At 44.3% G+C, this 15,586-nt stretch overlaps 1 long non-coding RNA gene across 1 annotated transcript in view; it reads left to right on the top strand.

Moving 5' to 3' along the window:
- The first annotated feature begins 1,936 nt into the window (after window positions 1-1,936).
- Window positions 1,937-15,586, top strand: part of LOC135116439 (uncharacterized) — a 96,006-nt gene continuing 82,356 nt past the window's right edge. Inside the window, exon 1 of the long non-coding RNA XR_010276334.1 lies at window positions 1,937-2,360. This is a non-coding gene — a long non-coding RNA (uncharacterized LOC135116439). The remainder of the gene's footprint in view (window positions 2,361-15,586) is intronic.

Raw genomic sequence — 15,586 nt, 5'->3', positions numbered from 1 at the left:
CCCCGAGGCAGCAAACAGCCCCGAGGGAGTAACACACGCCGTTTCCTGCACGTGGTGGCCTCAGGTGACGACCGGTGCAGGGAGGACGGGAGAGATGCAGGTACGTGGTGGTGGTGGTAGTAGTAGTAGTAGTAGTAGTGGAGATAATGATATTAATAGTGGTGTTGGTGGCAGTGGTGGTGGTGACGATATTATTATCAGTATTATTGTTATTGTTGTAATTAATAGTAGTAGTAACAGTAGTAGTAGTAGTAGTAGCAGTAGTAGTAGTAGTAGTAGTAGTAGTAGCAGCAGCAGCAGCAGCAGCAGCAATAATAATAGTAGTAGTAGTAGTAGTAGTAATAGCAGCAGCAGTGGTAGTGGTAGTAGTAGTAGTAGTGGCAGCAGCAACAGCATCACAGCAGTAGTAGTAGTTAGTAGTAGTAGTAGTAGTAGTAGTAGTAGTTGCTGCTGCTGTTGTTGTTGTTGTTGTAATAGTATTAGTAGTGGTGGTGGTAATGGTGGTGGTGGTGGTGGTACTGATGGTGGTAGTGGCGTTGGGGGTGATACTTGTGGTGGTGGTGGTGGTGGTAACGGTGGTATTGGGGATGTGGTGGTGATGGTGGTGGTAGTGTGGTGATAGTAGTAGTGGTAGTGGTGGTGGTAATTGTAGTGGTGATGGTGGTGGTGGTGATATCGGTGTTGATAACGGTGCCATGTAGTGGTAATGATGATGGCGGTAATGGTGGTGGTGATGATAGTGGTGATAGTAATGATGATGGTAGTAATAATGGCGGTGGTGGTAGTAATGGTGGCAGTGGTGGTGATAACTGAGGCGGTAATAACGGCGGTGATGGTGGTAATGGTGGTGGTGGTAGCGGTGATAATGGTAGGAATGGTTGGGGTATTGGTGATAGTGATGGTGGTGGTAGTAATAGTGATAATGGTGGTGGTGATAACGGCGGTGGCAGCAGCAACTTTTACCCGAGAACAATACACCAAGTCTGTGAACAAAGACTTTTCCACCAATAAATATCACATAACAACCGCTCGTCAGAAGTTGTTTATTGTGACTAGACAACAATTATATTTAGCTAACTAGGATTCAGCTGCAGAGGAGGAGGAGGAGGAGGAGGAGGAGGAGGGGGAAGGAGGAGAAAGGGGAGATGAAAGAAGATAAATAGGAAGAGCAAGAGGAAACAAGAGCAGGAGGAGGAATCATAGGATGGGGGAGAATGACGTCAGTGTGGAGGGGATGCCTTGGGGGAGACACGTGCCTGACAACGGGGGAGGGCGAGGTGGAGGGAGGGAAAGGGTGGAAGAGCCGGGTAAGGGAGAGGGAGGGAGGCTTGTTCATGCTCGCGCCGGGAAATTGCTGAAATGTGAGTTAAACTTAGGCATTAATTTTTACATTCAGAGCTGCAGTGGCGGGTGGAGAGGTGGAGGGATGAGGGGTGAGGACAAGGGTGGTGGGGCGTGCGGTGGAATGTGTCGGTGATGGATGGAGGGGGGAATAGGTGGTTGCTGGGACTAATTGGTTGGTTAGGGAGGGTTCGTGGCGGTATAGTGGATTTGGTGGATGTGGTGGAGGAGGAGGTGGAGGGAGGGACGAAGGACGGGGAGGGAAGGAAAGGGAGGGATGCAGGGGAAGGATAATTGGTATTTTCACAGATGATTAAATGCTTTGCTCTCCGTTTCATTTCGCGACTTACCAGCTCGTTTGCTTCGACTGCCATAAACACTCCCCTCCTGAACGATCTTGTCTAAACTAAGTCTTCTGGCGGAAATTCAAAAGAAAACATGACACACACACACACACACACACACACACACACATAATCAAAGCCTTCCTAAGGATGCTACGTTAAACACACAAGTAATTTCAACTCTTTTATGCAATTTCCCTCATCCAAAACAGCAAAGTAAGTAGTAATTAGGAAGCGTTTGGTGACTGACGGTAAGGACTAGCTTGTTTGAGACGCGCCACCTTCACCTCGCTATCCTATTGGTTCATTTTTCAAGAGTTGCCTATTAGTGACATGCATTTACGTAATATTCGTTCATTCCGGCAAGTCGCGGTGTCACGTGTGGGTCGGTTGTCTTGTTTCCGTGCCATCCTACCCCGCGCTAGCCTCCTGTGGACACCGGTGCCCTTGGGAGCTGTGGTAGCGGGAAAGGGCGAGGAGGCGGCGTGTGGCGTGCCTGCTTCGTGCGTCGTCATCACCACACCACCGTCGCCTTCAGGTTAGATGCAGTTAATGTTCTCCGTGTTGCCTCCATGTTACGTGTTGAAGGTTCTCGCATCTCCTTTCTCCTCGAGGCTGTGTTGTGAATTTATAGCCGTGTTCCCGTGCGGCCCTTGAATGTCCGTCCATCCTTCTGTAAGTTATGATACGCTGATGATGCGTTTTAGCGGAGATTATTACCACTTTGTCTTCGTAGTTTTGAGTTGGGAATCTCTCTCTCTCTCTCTCTCTCTCTCTCTCTCTCTCTCTCTCTCTCTCTCTCTCTCTCTCTCTCTCTCATGATATTTATCTTTCGCGTTGCTTATGTGTGTGTGTGTGTGTGTGTGTGTGTGTGTGTGTGTGTGTGTGTGTTATTGCTGTCCCTGCTGCGGCCTCTCGCTTATCACTGTGTCGCCCGCTTCTCATCCTCTTACAGCGAGGCGAGGAACACCTGGGCCGCGTGTATTATTTACTGCGGCTCTCAGGTGCTATTAAAAACTGTGGTGCTGCCTTATCTGAGAGTAGGAACTTTGCTAAATTATACATATTCAGATTCGAATTTATTTATTTTTTACCTCGTAAAATAAAATCTTGTATGTTTTGCACTAAATGCATAACTCGCGTGTTCATTCCTTTAGAGACGACAAATTATTCTGGATGAGGTAAGAGAAGGTGGCGAGGTGGTGATGCGTGTTGGCAAGGGTACCGCCAACAATCATATCAAGCCGGTATTCTGAAACGTTTTGCCCCTTCATAACGGCTATCTCTAAAAGCCACAGAGGTGATTTGTCGGGTTTTTACAAGCGTATCCTCTGTGAATAATAGATACCTTGTTCATTCGTCTCTAGAACCATTAACAGTTATAAAAAACCGTGCAACTTCAACTAGAGGCTTTTGAAAGTAGCGTTTGGAGGTGCGGCGCTGATAAAAAACCGTGCAACTTCAACTAGAGGCTTTTGAAAGTAGCGTTTGGAGGTGCGGCGCTGAAGTATTTCAGAATATGATCATAAGTCATGTGTGTTCCATGTTAAAATTGCAGTAGCATGGACAGTGACATAGAGAACTTTTGGTAGTGGAGAGGTTTGTGGAGGTGGCGGAATAATAATGAGGGAGAAAGAGGAAAGGCATGATCGGTGGGTTTTTTTTTCGGGATTGTTAATATACATTTATTCATTATTTCTTTTACAAACATTGAGTACCATTACTGTCACCATAGTATTTCCAGTATTCCTGTCACGTCATCACCGTCAACACCATCACAATGGTTGTCGAGGCAGTAGTAGCAGCAGCAGTAGTGATGGGGGCCGCAGCGGGGCGTGATAAATAGGGTTCCATTATTAGGCTTCGATTGCTCTTAATTAGCTGATTATAATTATTGACTGCCATCAGGTGTTAATCATTAAGCTTAATTAGAGTGGAAGTGGTGTGGAGGGAGAGGAGGAAGGAGGTGGAAACGAGGTGGGGCTGGAGGGAAGTGGAGGGAGAGACGGTGGAGGGAGGCAGGGGAGGTGGGGAGAGCGGAGGGGTTGGAGGAAGGTATGGAGGTCGGGAGAAAGGATTGGAGGGGATAGAGGGAGGTGGGGAAGTTTGGAGAGAAGGGGGAGGGAAGAGGGACGTGGATAGAGGGAGGTGGAGATGGGGGGGGTGGCAGCTTTGCCCTGGTCATTAGCTTGTTCGCCTGTGTGTGTACGTGTTTTTGTTGTTAATTTGTTTCCGTGGATGTTCAGTTGACCATCGTCATGCATGCATTTCACTGTATAGTTTACCTGTTTTCCATGGTCTTGTGCTAACGTGTGTTTGATCTGAAGGCTGTACTGGGGAGAGGGGGAGGCAAGGTATGTGAAAAGAGGTCTGAGGCAGGGCGTGGCGTGGAAAGGTGGAAGTGGACACATACGGACGTGGTAACTCTGTCAACGAGGATTGTTTTCGTCCGGTGATTATATCATGTATCTGTTTTATAACATGCAACAACTTGACTTTTAATCTGTACTTACCAAAACCCCTGAATTATTACATACAAGATCATACCCATACAAATTATTCTATCTCACAAATAAGTAAAGGTTTTAGTAGAAATACATTGCTATCGCACATTCTCGAAAGACAGCGTATAAGCGTATCATTTAACGAAAGCATCATCGTTCACAGTGTTACCGTGTCAAAATTGCTGTGGCAGGGTCCGTGACATCGAGAATGTGGTAGTGGAGAGGTTCGTGGAGGAAGTAGAATAATGAGGGAGAGGGAGGAAAGGCATGATCTCGCGGGAGTAGGTGGGGCTGAGGGACAAGGTGGTGTATGTAGGGAGGAAGAGACGAAACAAGTGGGGATGGGTGTGGGATGAAATAAAAACTGGGTCGAGATGGGGGAGCGACTGGTGAGGAAGGGATGTGGCTGGACGGGGCGTGGTGTGGTGCATTATGGACCAACATGAAAGGGCATGGCAAGGTAGAGTGAGGCAGGGCTGGGTGGCACAGGGTTGGGTTGAGCAGGACAAGTATAGACGCCACGGAAAGGGCGTGGGGAGGGACTGGGCGTCGCCCGAAGTCGTGCGCACCTACGCCTGACTGGGCTGCCAAGGAAAGTCTTGCCCTCGCCGCCCGCCCATTTTCCGAGCCACTTGAGCGGAAGACTACTCGTAAATACCAACTTTGAACAGATTGTGCAGCTGCGCTCTGGTCCGGCCATTGCCTCGCCTGGAGAAGCCATGTAAAGGAAACATTATTAAGTTCCCGGCACTAGACTCTCCGGGCTGCGACGCTCACCCCGTGCCAGACTCTTATTGGGCGCGGACCAAAGGCTACCAAAAAAAACTTGTAATGAAACTCATCGTCATTACACTTGGTTGCGCTTCGTGTGCTGTGCGTTTGATGTCTTTATGAAGACGTGAGTAACCTCCGTTTGTAAAAACGTTTTATCTTTGCGAGTGTGTTAATGAAGCGCCGGTCTTCGCGTGCTGCATCCAGGGCAGTGCTTCACGGGTCGCTGTGGTTCCCAGTTGTCTGGAACCCGGACTGGTTGACTGCGGCGTGCGGTCACGACACACACACATCAGTGAGGTCAGCGAGAAATTGAGGAATGAAGCACCAGAATTTCACATGATTCAGCAATATTTACGCGCCTCGTGGGAATCAATAACCTATTGCTGAAGTTTATAAAGTAAATAAAAGTTAAACGTACGAGTGTACATTGTCCGGATAAATGTAATAATAAATAAAGATTACTGTGGTGAAACTACCGAAAAATTACATGATATTTTCTTCTTGTAGTTTTGTAAATTAGAGGCTCTGTTATTTCCTGATACCGCATTTAAACGCTCCCATTAAATTCCTGTTCTCGGTTCAGCGTCAAGGTTTGAAATAATTTACCTGACCGCAGAGGTGGCGCTAGAATTGAGCTCTTAAGTGGGAACTGGCGTCCCCACCCGAGGCAGTGAATTCAGCGATCGTGAAAACATTAGCGGCCGACCAGCCACATTGCCTGAGGTCAACTGGCCATTAGAGGATCGCACTACCGCTGTGCCCTCGTTGCTCGTAATTCATTCCGCAAGGCAAAGTAGGCGTCATGAACAGCAACAGCTATGTATGTACTTGTGAACCTGGAATGTAGGGAATGGATTGAAAACTACAAATTTGACGCGAAGAGATTTTAAACAGGAAAGGGACTAAGATCTACGTATGTGAAGGAAAAGAATAGCATTTTAGGCAGAAAATAATTAAAGCAAGGAATCTCAAGGGATAGCATGGCGTTTTATCAGAAAAGTAACGAAAGCTACAAATTCAAAGGAGAAAATATAAAACCTTAAGTAGGAAAAGGAGCAAAACTACAAGTGTGAAGGGAAATCATTATGAGCATACAAACGACTGACGAACCTGAAGTAGCTTGGCAGTGTCAGTGAGCAGTGAGGGATGCTGAGCTGCTTCCATACATCATCGAGTTAAGTAGAAAGGGATCAGGACGCCATCCCATCTTTGATGCTTCTTGGGACGTCAATGACTGCAGGGCGCGAGAGGAGCCGAGCCGCGCCCATGTAGACGTAGTGCTCGTCGGAGTGTCGAACAAAGACAAGACTGACGTCTCCCCTGCTGGTGCTCCTCCAGTCAATGCGCTTTTAGGTTAGGATGTTTTTAATACAAGTCTTTCACTGCGATAAGCAACAACTTCCAGCAGTAAGAACAGTGTGTGAAATCTTTATAAGCACGTACAAGAAAGAAGGCTACAAGAAAGAAGGCTAAAAAAAAAAAAAAAAAAATTGCAATTTCTTGTCCGTATAATGTTTGGTGGTGGCTGCAGAACAAGAAGAAATGTCTCGAAGTGGTTAGTGACAGGGGAAAGCTATGCCGAATGGCAGTGAAAGAGTTAAACTTTTAGGAGGAGATAGACAATAAAAACAAAGGAGTATAATTTATTCACGTTGACTCGTACCTAATATAACACTATGTAACAAAATTTCACTTTTGTCTTGTCCTTGGCCCCAAACCATAATTTTCCAGATATTTCCATCTAAACAAAAAAAAAAAAAAGTTACTTTGATACTAAAACTTTGCTTTTGTGGTTAGAACAATGAATTTACATTTTTGCCTTATTTCATTATGGTATGGGTTACTATTGGTTTGCATGTCAGGTAAAGACCTTTGCAAAATCTCAGTTTCTTACTAATTGCTTTTGAAATGTTGCAAATAAGTTAAAACAATGAAAGAAAGAATATAAAATATGCTAAAGATTTTTAATTTTAATAAGATAATTCTTGAACTGACCAGATCTAGCAAGAAATTTCTCATATTTAGGAGAATTTGCTTGCAGTTCAGAAGTCTTCTCAAATCTTCCAGAATGTTCTACCAGACATTTTTAAAACTTTCTAGAACATTTTAGAACATTCTATTCAATGTGAACATTTCCAGAATATTCTAGAAATTTATAGAATACAGTAGAAATATGTAGAAGTATCAAGAATTTTCCAGAATCTACAAGAGTTTTCTAGAATGATTCAGAATATTCTAAAGTAGTTTCAAGAATATTCTAGAAGGACTGAGAATATTCTGGAACATTTTCTAGAAAGACTGAGAATATCCTAGAGTGCTGCTTGACTATATAAAAGGAGGGGCTTGCAGACCACTAACTAGTTCTGCTTTGGGTGCCTGAGAAGACACATCACAAGAGGTGAAATGGCATCAAGAGGCTGCGATCATTCCCCAGATGCATTCTGCTACATATGTGGTCAATTCATCAAGACAAGAGCAAAGAAGTTTTCTGTGACAACATCTGAAAAAAAAAATGTGTGAAGCTTACATAGCATATTTTGCTGTGCCAGCTGTGGACCAAGACAAGACCTGGGCACCTCATTTTGCTTGTGAGCATTGTAAGAGAACACTAGAAGGTAAAATAGCTTTTAGTTTTTCAAGATTAAAATCCAATTAAGAATTAAAAATAAAAACAAAAGTTTAACAGAAACTCATACTGTTGTTCTTTCACAGGATTGTTTAGAGGGGAAAACAGAGCTATGAAATTTGCTATTTCTAGAATATGGCGTGAACCTACAGATCGCTCAACTGACTGCTTTTTCTGCATGGTGGATCCTTCCAAACGCCGATCTGGGAAAAATGCACCTGCTGTTTTCTATCCAGACATTACGTCTTCCATTGCACCAGTACCACACAGTGCTGATCTTCCTGTACCAGCTCCTTCAGAAAGAAATCAATTATCAGAAGAAAGCAGCAAGTCAGATGAGCTAAATAGAGAAGACTGACATCACAGATACAGATGTAGTTGAGAGGATCCTTCAAGGCTGAAGGAATGGGATTAATTGATGACAGTGTGCAAGTGACCAGCCAAAGAAAACGTCACAAACATTTCTCCAGCTTCTTTGCAAAATCTACTGCAATGATGCAGAAAGCTTGTTTGATGCTATTGAAATTGCTTGCAATGCTGATGAATGGAGACTCTTCACTGACAGCTCCTCTAAAAGCCTGAAAACAGTACTTCTGCACAATGGAAACAAATATCCATCTCAGCCTCTTGCTCATTCTGTGCATCTTAAGGAGGACTACAGCAGTGTAAAGCTTCTACTGGAAAATTTGAACTACAACAAGTATGGCTAGGAGGTTATTGCAGGCTTCAAGATGGTGGCTTTCTTGATGGGAATGTAAGGAGGTTTTACCAAGAATCCCTGTTTTCTTTGCATTTGGGACAGTAGAGACAAGCACATTACCAGAGAAAGCACTGGCCTCCAAGGACTGACACTACAGTGGGAACAAACTATATTAAACATGAGCCATTGGTGAATCCTCAAAAGGTTTTGTTACCTCCACTACACAGCAAACTGGGTCTCATGAAACAGTTTGCTACAGCTCTTGAAAAAGAGTCTGCTGCCTTCAAATATCTTCAAGGCTTCTTTCCTAAGCTTTCAGAGGCAAAGGTGAAAACTGGTATCTTCACTGGATCACAAGTGAGGAAAATTATGGAGTGCTCAGAATTTTGTAAAGAAGTTCACAGAAAAGGAGAAAAAAGCTTGGGAGTGTTTCATTGCTGTAATACAAGGCTTTCTTGACAACAACAAGGCTGTTAACTATATGGAACTGGTTGAAGCTTTAGTGAAAAGCTATGGTGAGATGGGTTTCAGAATGTTCTTAAAAGTACATATCCTAAATACAGTAAAATCCCTCTTATCCGGCATCAACGGAATCGCCGACATGCCGGATACTTGAATATTGCCGGATACTTGAATAGAAGTGAAATTATGTCCACAATCACCATCCTACACTCACGCATCTTACCATAACAAAGATCAGCTGATCTGATCAGCTGCTTAAGTGTAAGCACAACACGCTTCCTCTTTTCTACAACTTTAGGCATGATGAAGGCGTCAGGCGATAAACAGTGCACACGCGGGACTGAGTCACTGAGTAAACACAGTGCAGTGGGCCGCGGGTGGCGCGAAGCAGTACGCTCTGGTGGCGAGGGGACAAAGTATGCCTCGTGCGGGAATTTTAATTGATTTTATGAGTACACATTGATTTTTTATTGATTTTAAGGCTCGGGGAAAAATGTGCCGGATACTTGAAGCTGCCGGATACTCGAATGCCGGATAAGAGGGATTTTACTGTAGTCACCTCGACAACTTCAAGAAGAATATGGGAGCCTATTCAGAGGATCAAGGGGTAGTATCAAACCAAGGTATAATGAACTTTGAACAGAGATATCAGGGATCCTTCAATGAAAACATGATTGGAGACTACATTTGATTTGTTGTATTCACGCAAATCAGAAAAAAAACTATTCATTTTTAATCCTGAAAATTAGTTTAAATAAATTTTTGTGTCATTTGAATTCGTTCTTTGTTTTTGTCCAAAAAATGGTGAAATTTAGCTATTTCAGGGCAAAAAAAAAAAAAAAATATATAAAAGCCACTGACAGGAATAATGGATATTTTCTATTGTTTTGTACTGAAAAGAGATGGAAAATAACACTTGCTTGTCAAAGACAAAAATCGTGTTACATTGTGTAATCTGAGGCAACGAGAAATAGATTCATAGGAAGTCACCCAAAGCCATCGCCAGCCTGGTAAAGGTATTACTGTATCGTCCTCAGCTGTACGTGCGGGAACAGCCAGGCAATTTGAACGTACTTTTTAGGCAAGTGGTATTCATTACGCGGATTTTAGATAGTGGCGATGATATGTGGTAATGATATATATATATATATATATATATATATATATATATATATATATATATATATATATATATATATATATATATATATATATATATATATATATGGTGATGATGCCAGTGAGTTATGGTGACTTGCGGTAGGTGCGGCATTCTTAGTAAATGCAGTTAATGTGTGTTACTGTTAAAAAAAAAAATAAATAAAAGCAGCATTACATAAGACCGTGGGAAGTTTGGCGCAGTATCAGGCACTTGAAACAGAGAAATAGTGATATTCTCAACAGTAGTAGTAGTAGTAGTAGTAGTAGTAGTAGTAGTAGTAGTAGTAGTAGTAGTAGTAGCAGCAGCAGCAGCAGCAGGGAACTGAGCTTAACACGAACGTAGACCCTACACACATAAATTCCAAGTTTTTCACTCAAGGAAGCGCATTTACTGCCTCTGAGCAAGAGGAGGGTGGAGTGTGTAGTGTTTGAAACTCCCAGTCTTGCCTTGCCCACAGATGGGACTGAACGAGCTCAAAACTCTTACATGGCTGGTGATCATGAGCTCTGTACGTGATGCTGAAGAGAGGGAGTGACTTACACGCGCGCACACACACACACACACACACACACACACACACACACACACACATACACATACACACACACACAGAATAAAGAAAAAATAACTTGAGGAGGATCACAGTTGGACAAAATTCGTGATGAAAACATTACATAGAGAAACTTTTGAAACGTAAGATTTGGAGTTGTTTAGAAGTGGAGAGCTGCTCTTGTGGGTCACTGAGAGAGAGAGAGAGAGAGAGAGAGAGAGAGAGAGAGAGAGAGAGAGAGAGAGAGAGAGAGAGAGAGAGAGAGAGAGAGAGCCATCCTTGACCTGGCACGAGAAAAAATGGAAAGGAGAGTAAAAAGAAGTAATAGGAAAATTTTTGTAATGTTATTGGAAGATTAAGCAAGATAACGGTAGCTAAATGGTGCGCCTACAAAGAATAAGAAAAAAAAAGTGAGGAAGAAAAGAGTAGAGAAGAAGGAAAAAGTAATGGGAAGAAATATGAGGAGGAGAATGACTGGCTTTCAGAATAAAAAAAAGTATGGAAAGGAGGAAAGGAAGTACTGGAAGTGAGAGAAAAAAAAAAACGAAAACGTAAGGTCTTAGTGGAACCAGAAAATACGGGAAAAGAAGGGAAATGGAGGCGGTGAAGAAAGGAAAGTTTCTAGAGTAACTATTTTTATTGAGGGAGAGAGAGAGAGAGAGAGAGAGAGAGAGAGAGAGAGAGAGAGAGAGAGAGAGAGAGAGAGAGAGAGAGAGAGAGAGAGAGAGAGAGAGAGAGAGAGAGAGAGAGAGAGATCTTACATAAATATACTGTGTGTGTGTGTGTGTGTGTGTGTGTGTGTGTGTGTGTGTGTGTGTTCGTGCGTGCGCGCGCGGGCGCGTGTTTAGTTGCTTGCATGCTATTCTATTACTACTACTACTACTATACTACTACTATTACTACTATACTACTACTACTACTACTACTACTACTAGGAGATACTACTACTACTACTACTACTACTACTACTACTACTACTACTACTACTACTACTACTACTACTACTAATAATAATAATAATAATATACTAAATACGAGAAAGCATACAGCCTGCTAAATACACTAAATATACATTACCAGGAATGGGTAAGGAGATGAAGGCAATGTTTGTAAAGTGAAATGACTAATGATGATCTCCACTGATTGATTCCCTGCCTGCCTGGTGACCATGTTCGCGCCTTATTTTGTACTGATCGCCACACTCTTATGTACAATACTGCAAGTGTGTGTGTGTGTGTGTGTGTGTGTGTGTGTGTGAGGTGGCCACATTTAGTTTACTCCTGTGGTTAATAGGGATGTATTATTTACTTCACTGTCATCTATTCTTTTAACTTCATTTCCCTCTCTTTCCAATCCTTCATAGTAATGATAATGACGAGAACGTTTCTCTTCACTGCAGAATCATTTCTTTAATGCCTCTACCACCACCACCACTACTGCTACAACAACCACTGCTGCTGCTGTTTTTACTACTACTACTACTACTACTACTACTACTTCATACATCACCATAACTATCATCGTCATCATTGTCATCATCTTTTTCTTGTTCTTCTCCTTCTTGTTATTCTTCTTCTACCACCACGACTACTACTCTCAACACCACTCTCTTTCCGTCTCTCTTCCCAAATTCCCAGTAACTTCGTCTTTTCTTCTTTTGTCTTTACTATTCCTCTCTTCAGTTTAGATAGGGTAGTTTAATAACACATATATCCTGGTAAGGCCAAACTGATGTGTTGCTATTTGTTCCTTCTTTGTGTGTCTGTTCTCTGCTTCTCCTCCTCCTCCTTCTCCTCGTCCTCCTCCTCCAAATTGCTTAGTAATTATCTCAAGGTCTGTTACTATTTGGTCTTCCTTTGTCTTCATTTGCTTTAATTTGTATTCTTTGCATTCCCTTGTATTCCTTTGCTTTCTTTTTATTCGTATGTATTTCTTTTTATTCCTTTGTATTCCCTTGCGTCCCATTCTATTCCTTTGTATTTCTCCTCCTCCTCCTCCTCTTCCTTCCACTCTTCCCAATGCTTGTTCGCCTCTTTCTCCCTCAGCCTCTTCCCATCTCGCTCTCCAGATCACTTGATAATTAATCTTCCTCCTCCTCCTCCTCCTCCTCCCTTTCTTAACCTTTTCCACCTCAGCCTTCCCTTCCCTCCTCGTCCAGACAACTAAGTGCCCTTCCGCCCCCCCCCAAGCGTCCCCTTCACCTGTCCTTCCCCCATCTGCTTGTGCGATATCATTAAAACTTTTGTATTCTCTTCAGCAAGATTTTCTTCGACTTTGCGAATTGTAGCAAGAGCAAGGGAGGGAGGGGAGAGGGAAAGAGAGGGAAGCAGACAGGAAGCGAGGAAAACTGGGTGAGGGAAGTGGAGGATTGCAGTGAGGAAGAGGAGGAGGACGAGAAAGGATGGGCAAGAGGTGAAAAGGGAGGGAATTTATGAGGGGAGCAAGAAGAGTGAAGGAAAAGCAAGAGAGAGGAGAGGAGAAAAAGGGGCAAGAGGGATGGGAGAAGAAAGAGGAGGGTGAGATGCTGTTACTGGATGATTAGGTGGAAAAGAAAAAAAAAAAAAGGAATGAAATCATTAAGATGGAAAGATTAAGAGAAAGAGGATGAGGAGAAGCAGGGGAATGAGGAAGAGGATGAGGAGAAGGAGCAGGGAATGAGGAATAGGAGAATGTTAACTTGGGTGTGTTTTGCCTTCATATCTTCGTTACTTTCTTCCTGTCTGATGACTCCTCTTACCTCGCTGAATGCCGTGGCCACTCAGCACACTGTCTGCAGGCGACACGCGCACTTACAAGGATAAAAATTTAATTAATAACACACATGGCACTTGAAACTTAAATAAAAAGAAAAGTAAGAAAAATAAAGTAATAGTGTTCCTTTCGTAAAACTTGACAGGATTATGAGAATTAATAGCAATAAAGTAATTAATATAATAGTGTGTTAGCTTTAGTAAAGTTAAGAGAATATGTAAGTCAAGATATATAATTGTCGCCGCGTTGTTGTTTGTTCGAGGTATGTATTCACTCGCCGCTCATTTTGTTCGTATGATTCGCTCGCTTGCCGCTGCTTTGTTCGCATGATTAGTTCGCTCGCCGCTGTTTTGTTCATAGTATTCCGTCGCTCGTCACATTTTTGTTCATATTATTCGCTCGCTTGTCGCATTTTTGTTCTTAGTATTCGCTCGCTTGCTGTTGTTTTGTTCATGGTATTCGCTCGCTCGCTGCTGTTTTGTTCATAGTATTCCCGCACTCCTCGCTGTTTAGTTTGCTGTATTCGCTGGCTCGTCGCTGTTTTGCCTATAGTACTTTTGTTTTGTCGGCGTGTGTCGGCGCCTCGCTGCTCGGCGGGCCAAGCAGTGTGGGCAGTGTGTGCAGCAGTCCCTCCGCTCACTGCTGGCCGGCCTGGCGCTGGTGCCACTTAACAACCATGGCTTTCACACATGCGTAACACGCCACAACTTTGAATTTTGGTCCTGCGATGTAGATTTTTGTCATGGGCGTGCCCACAGCGATGGACACGCCATAGTGGCCGCGCAGGTAATGCAGGAAAAACTCGTCCTGCTTCGTAAGGTGCCGCAGGAACCTGGCGGGTAGGTACATGCTGCGACTCACCCGGCCGGTGTCCACCTGGACCCCCAGCCCCGCAACGGTAGGCGCTGCCACCAGGGGCCTCTCCTGCACGGGAAGCGCGTCCTTCCGGGGGACGACCCGGGCCTGGTGCTCCTGTCGGCGGGGCACCACGCAGGCGATGTCCACCTTCATTATGGTGGCGAGGCTCTTCCCTTTGGGTGGAGGAAGGGCCTCGTCCACCTTGCTCCCCTTGGCCTGCCGTTGCCGCTTCTGGGCCTCAGCAAACTCGCGGGCCTGCAGCCTGCCCCGCAGGGCAGACTCGGCCCTGGCGCGGGCCACCCGCTGCTCACTCTCGGTCAACTGCTTCTTTCCATACATTGTATTGCTAAGTTTTCAGATTTGTTTGAATTTGTTAATCTGATCTAGGTGTCTGATTTGCTGTGTGTGTGCGATTTCTGCGGAAGTGAGGTGAGACTTTTTGTGAAGGAAGGAGGCAGGGCAGGGAAGTATTGAGGAGGGAACCAGCACGCCCCTCGCCACGGGGGAGGCGAGAGTTTTACAGACGACGATGATGGAGGGATGTCTTCTTCAGGGCTGGTAGGACGGGAGGGAAGGCTGGAGGGACAGTGTGTAGTCTCTCTCTCTCTCTCTCTCTCTCTCTCTCTCTCTCTCTCTCTCTCTCTCTCTCTCTCTCTCTCTCTCAGATAACGTAGTCATTAGATGAAGATTGCCTGGTAATGTAGATATGGCTCTCTGCTCCTTCTCCTCCTCTCTTCTTTTTTTTCTTCTTCTTTGACCAAAACCGTGACACCAGTCTCGAATCACCTCACGAAACACCACCCTCCACCCTGACGTCACCCACACACTTTTGGCCGTACCCAGCACTTCGCCCTGACTCCCACCGAGCACCAAAACACATTCTCCTGCTGCGCATCATGACACGACGGATCCTGCATCACCTGCAGCGACCACTTCCGCCTCAACCAAAATGCTGCTCCTCCAGCATCACTCCACGTCAGCCTCTCCAGCCTCCAATGAACTTGTGCTGACGAACAGAGATGAAACAGTGAAGCAGAGGAACAGTACCCGGACCAGTTGCAGAACGAATCACCTTCGATGGAAAAAAGGCAACGGAATATAGAGGAAGCAGTGGCAAGTCTTGAACAAAAATTATTGAAAATTGTGAAAAAATTACAAAGGACTTGGAAAGAGAACTGTTAAACGAAGAAGTAAAAATTGCATATTCTATAATAATGACTTTGAATTAACGGATTAGTTATCTTGAAAAAAGTGTAAACAATACGCGGGATACAACAGCAAACCCAGACACTCCGCGCATCGGGAGGAGAGGTCCCTACTGCTGGGGAACGCCAACCTGCAACGAGTGCTGCCTTCTGATGTAGAAAACTGCTCCATACGGACCATCAGAGGTGCAAACGTGGACATGCTGAGATGCTTGGTGTCGGAAAAGCTAACCTGGACTCCAACAAGATTTTTCATTTATGCTGGACTGTGTGACCTTCAGGACAATATGGATCCAGTGAGTGTTTTGG

The sequence above is a fragment of the Scylla paramamosain genome, chromosome 3, assembly GCF_035594125.1.
Source record: "Scylla paramamosain isolate STU-SP2022 chromosome 3, ASM3559412v1, whole genome shotgun sequence".
NCBI lineage: Eukaryota > Metazoa > Arthropoda > Malacostraca > Decapoda > Portunidae > Scylla > Scylla paramamosain.
Note: the sequence above shows the minus strand (reverse complement) of the source record. Positions and strands in the feature narration are given on the sequence as shown.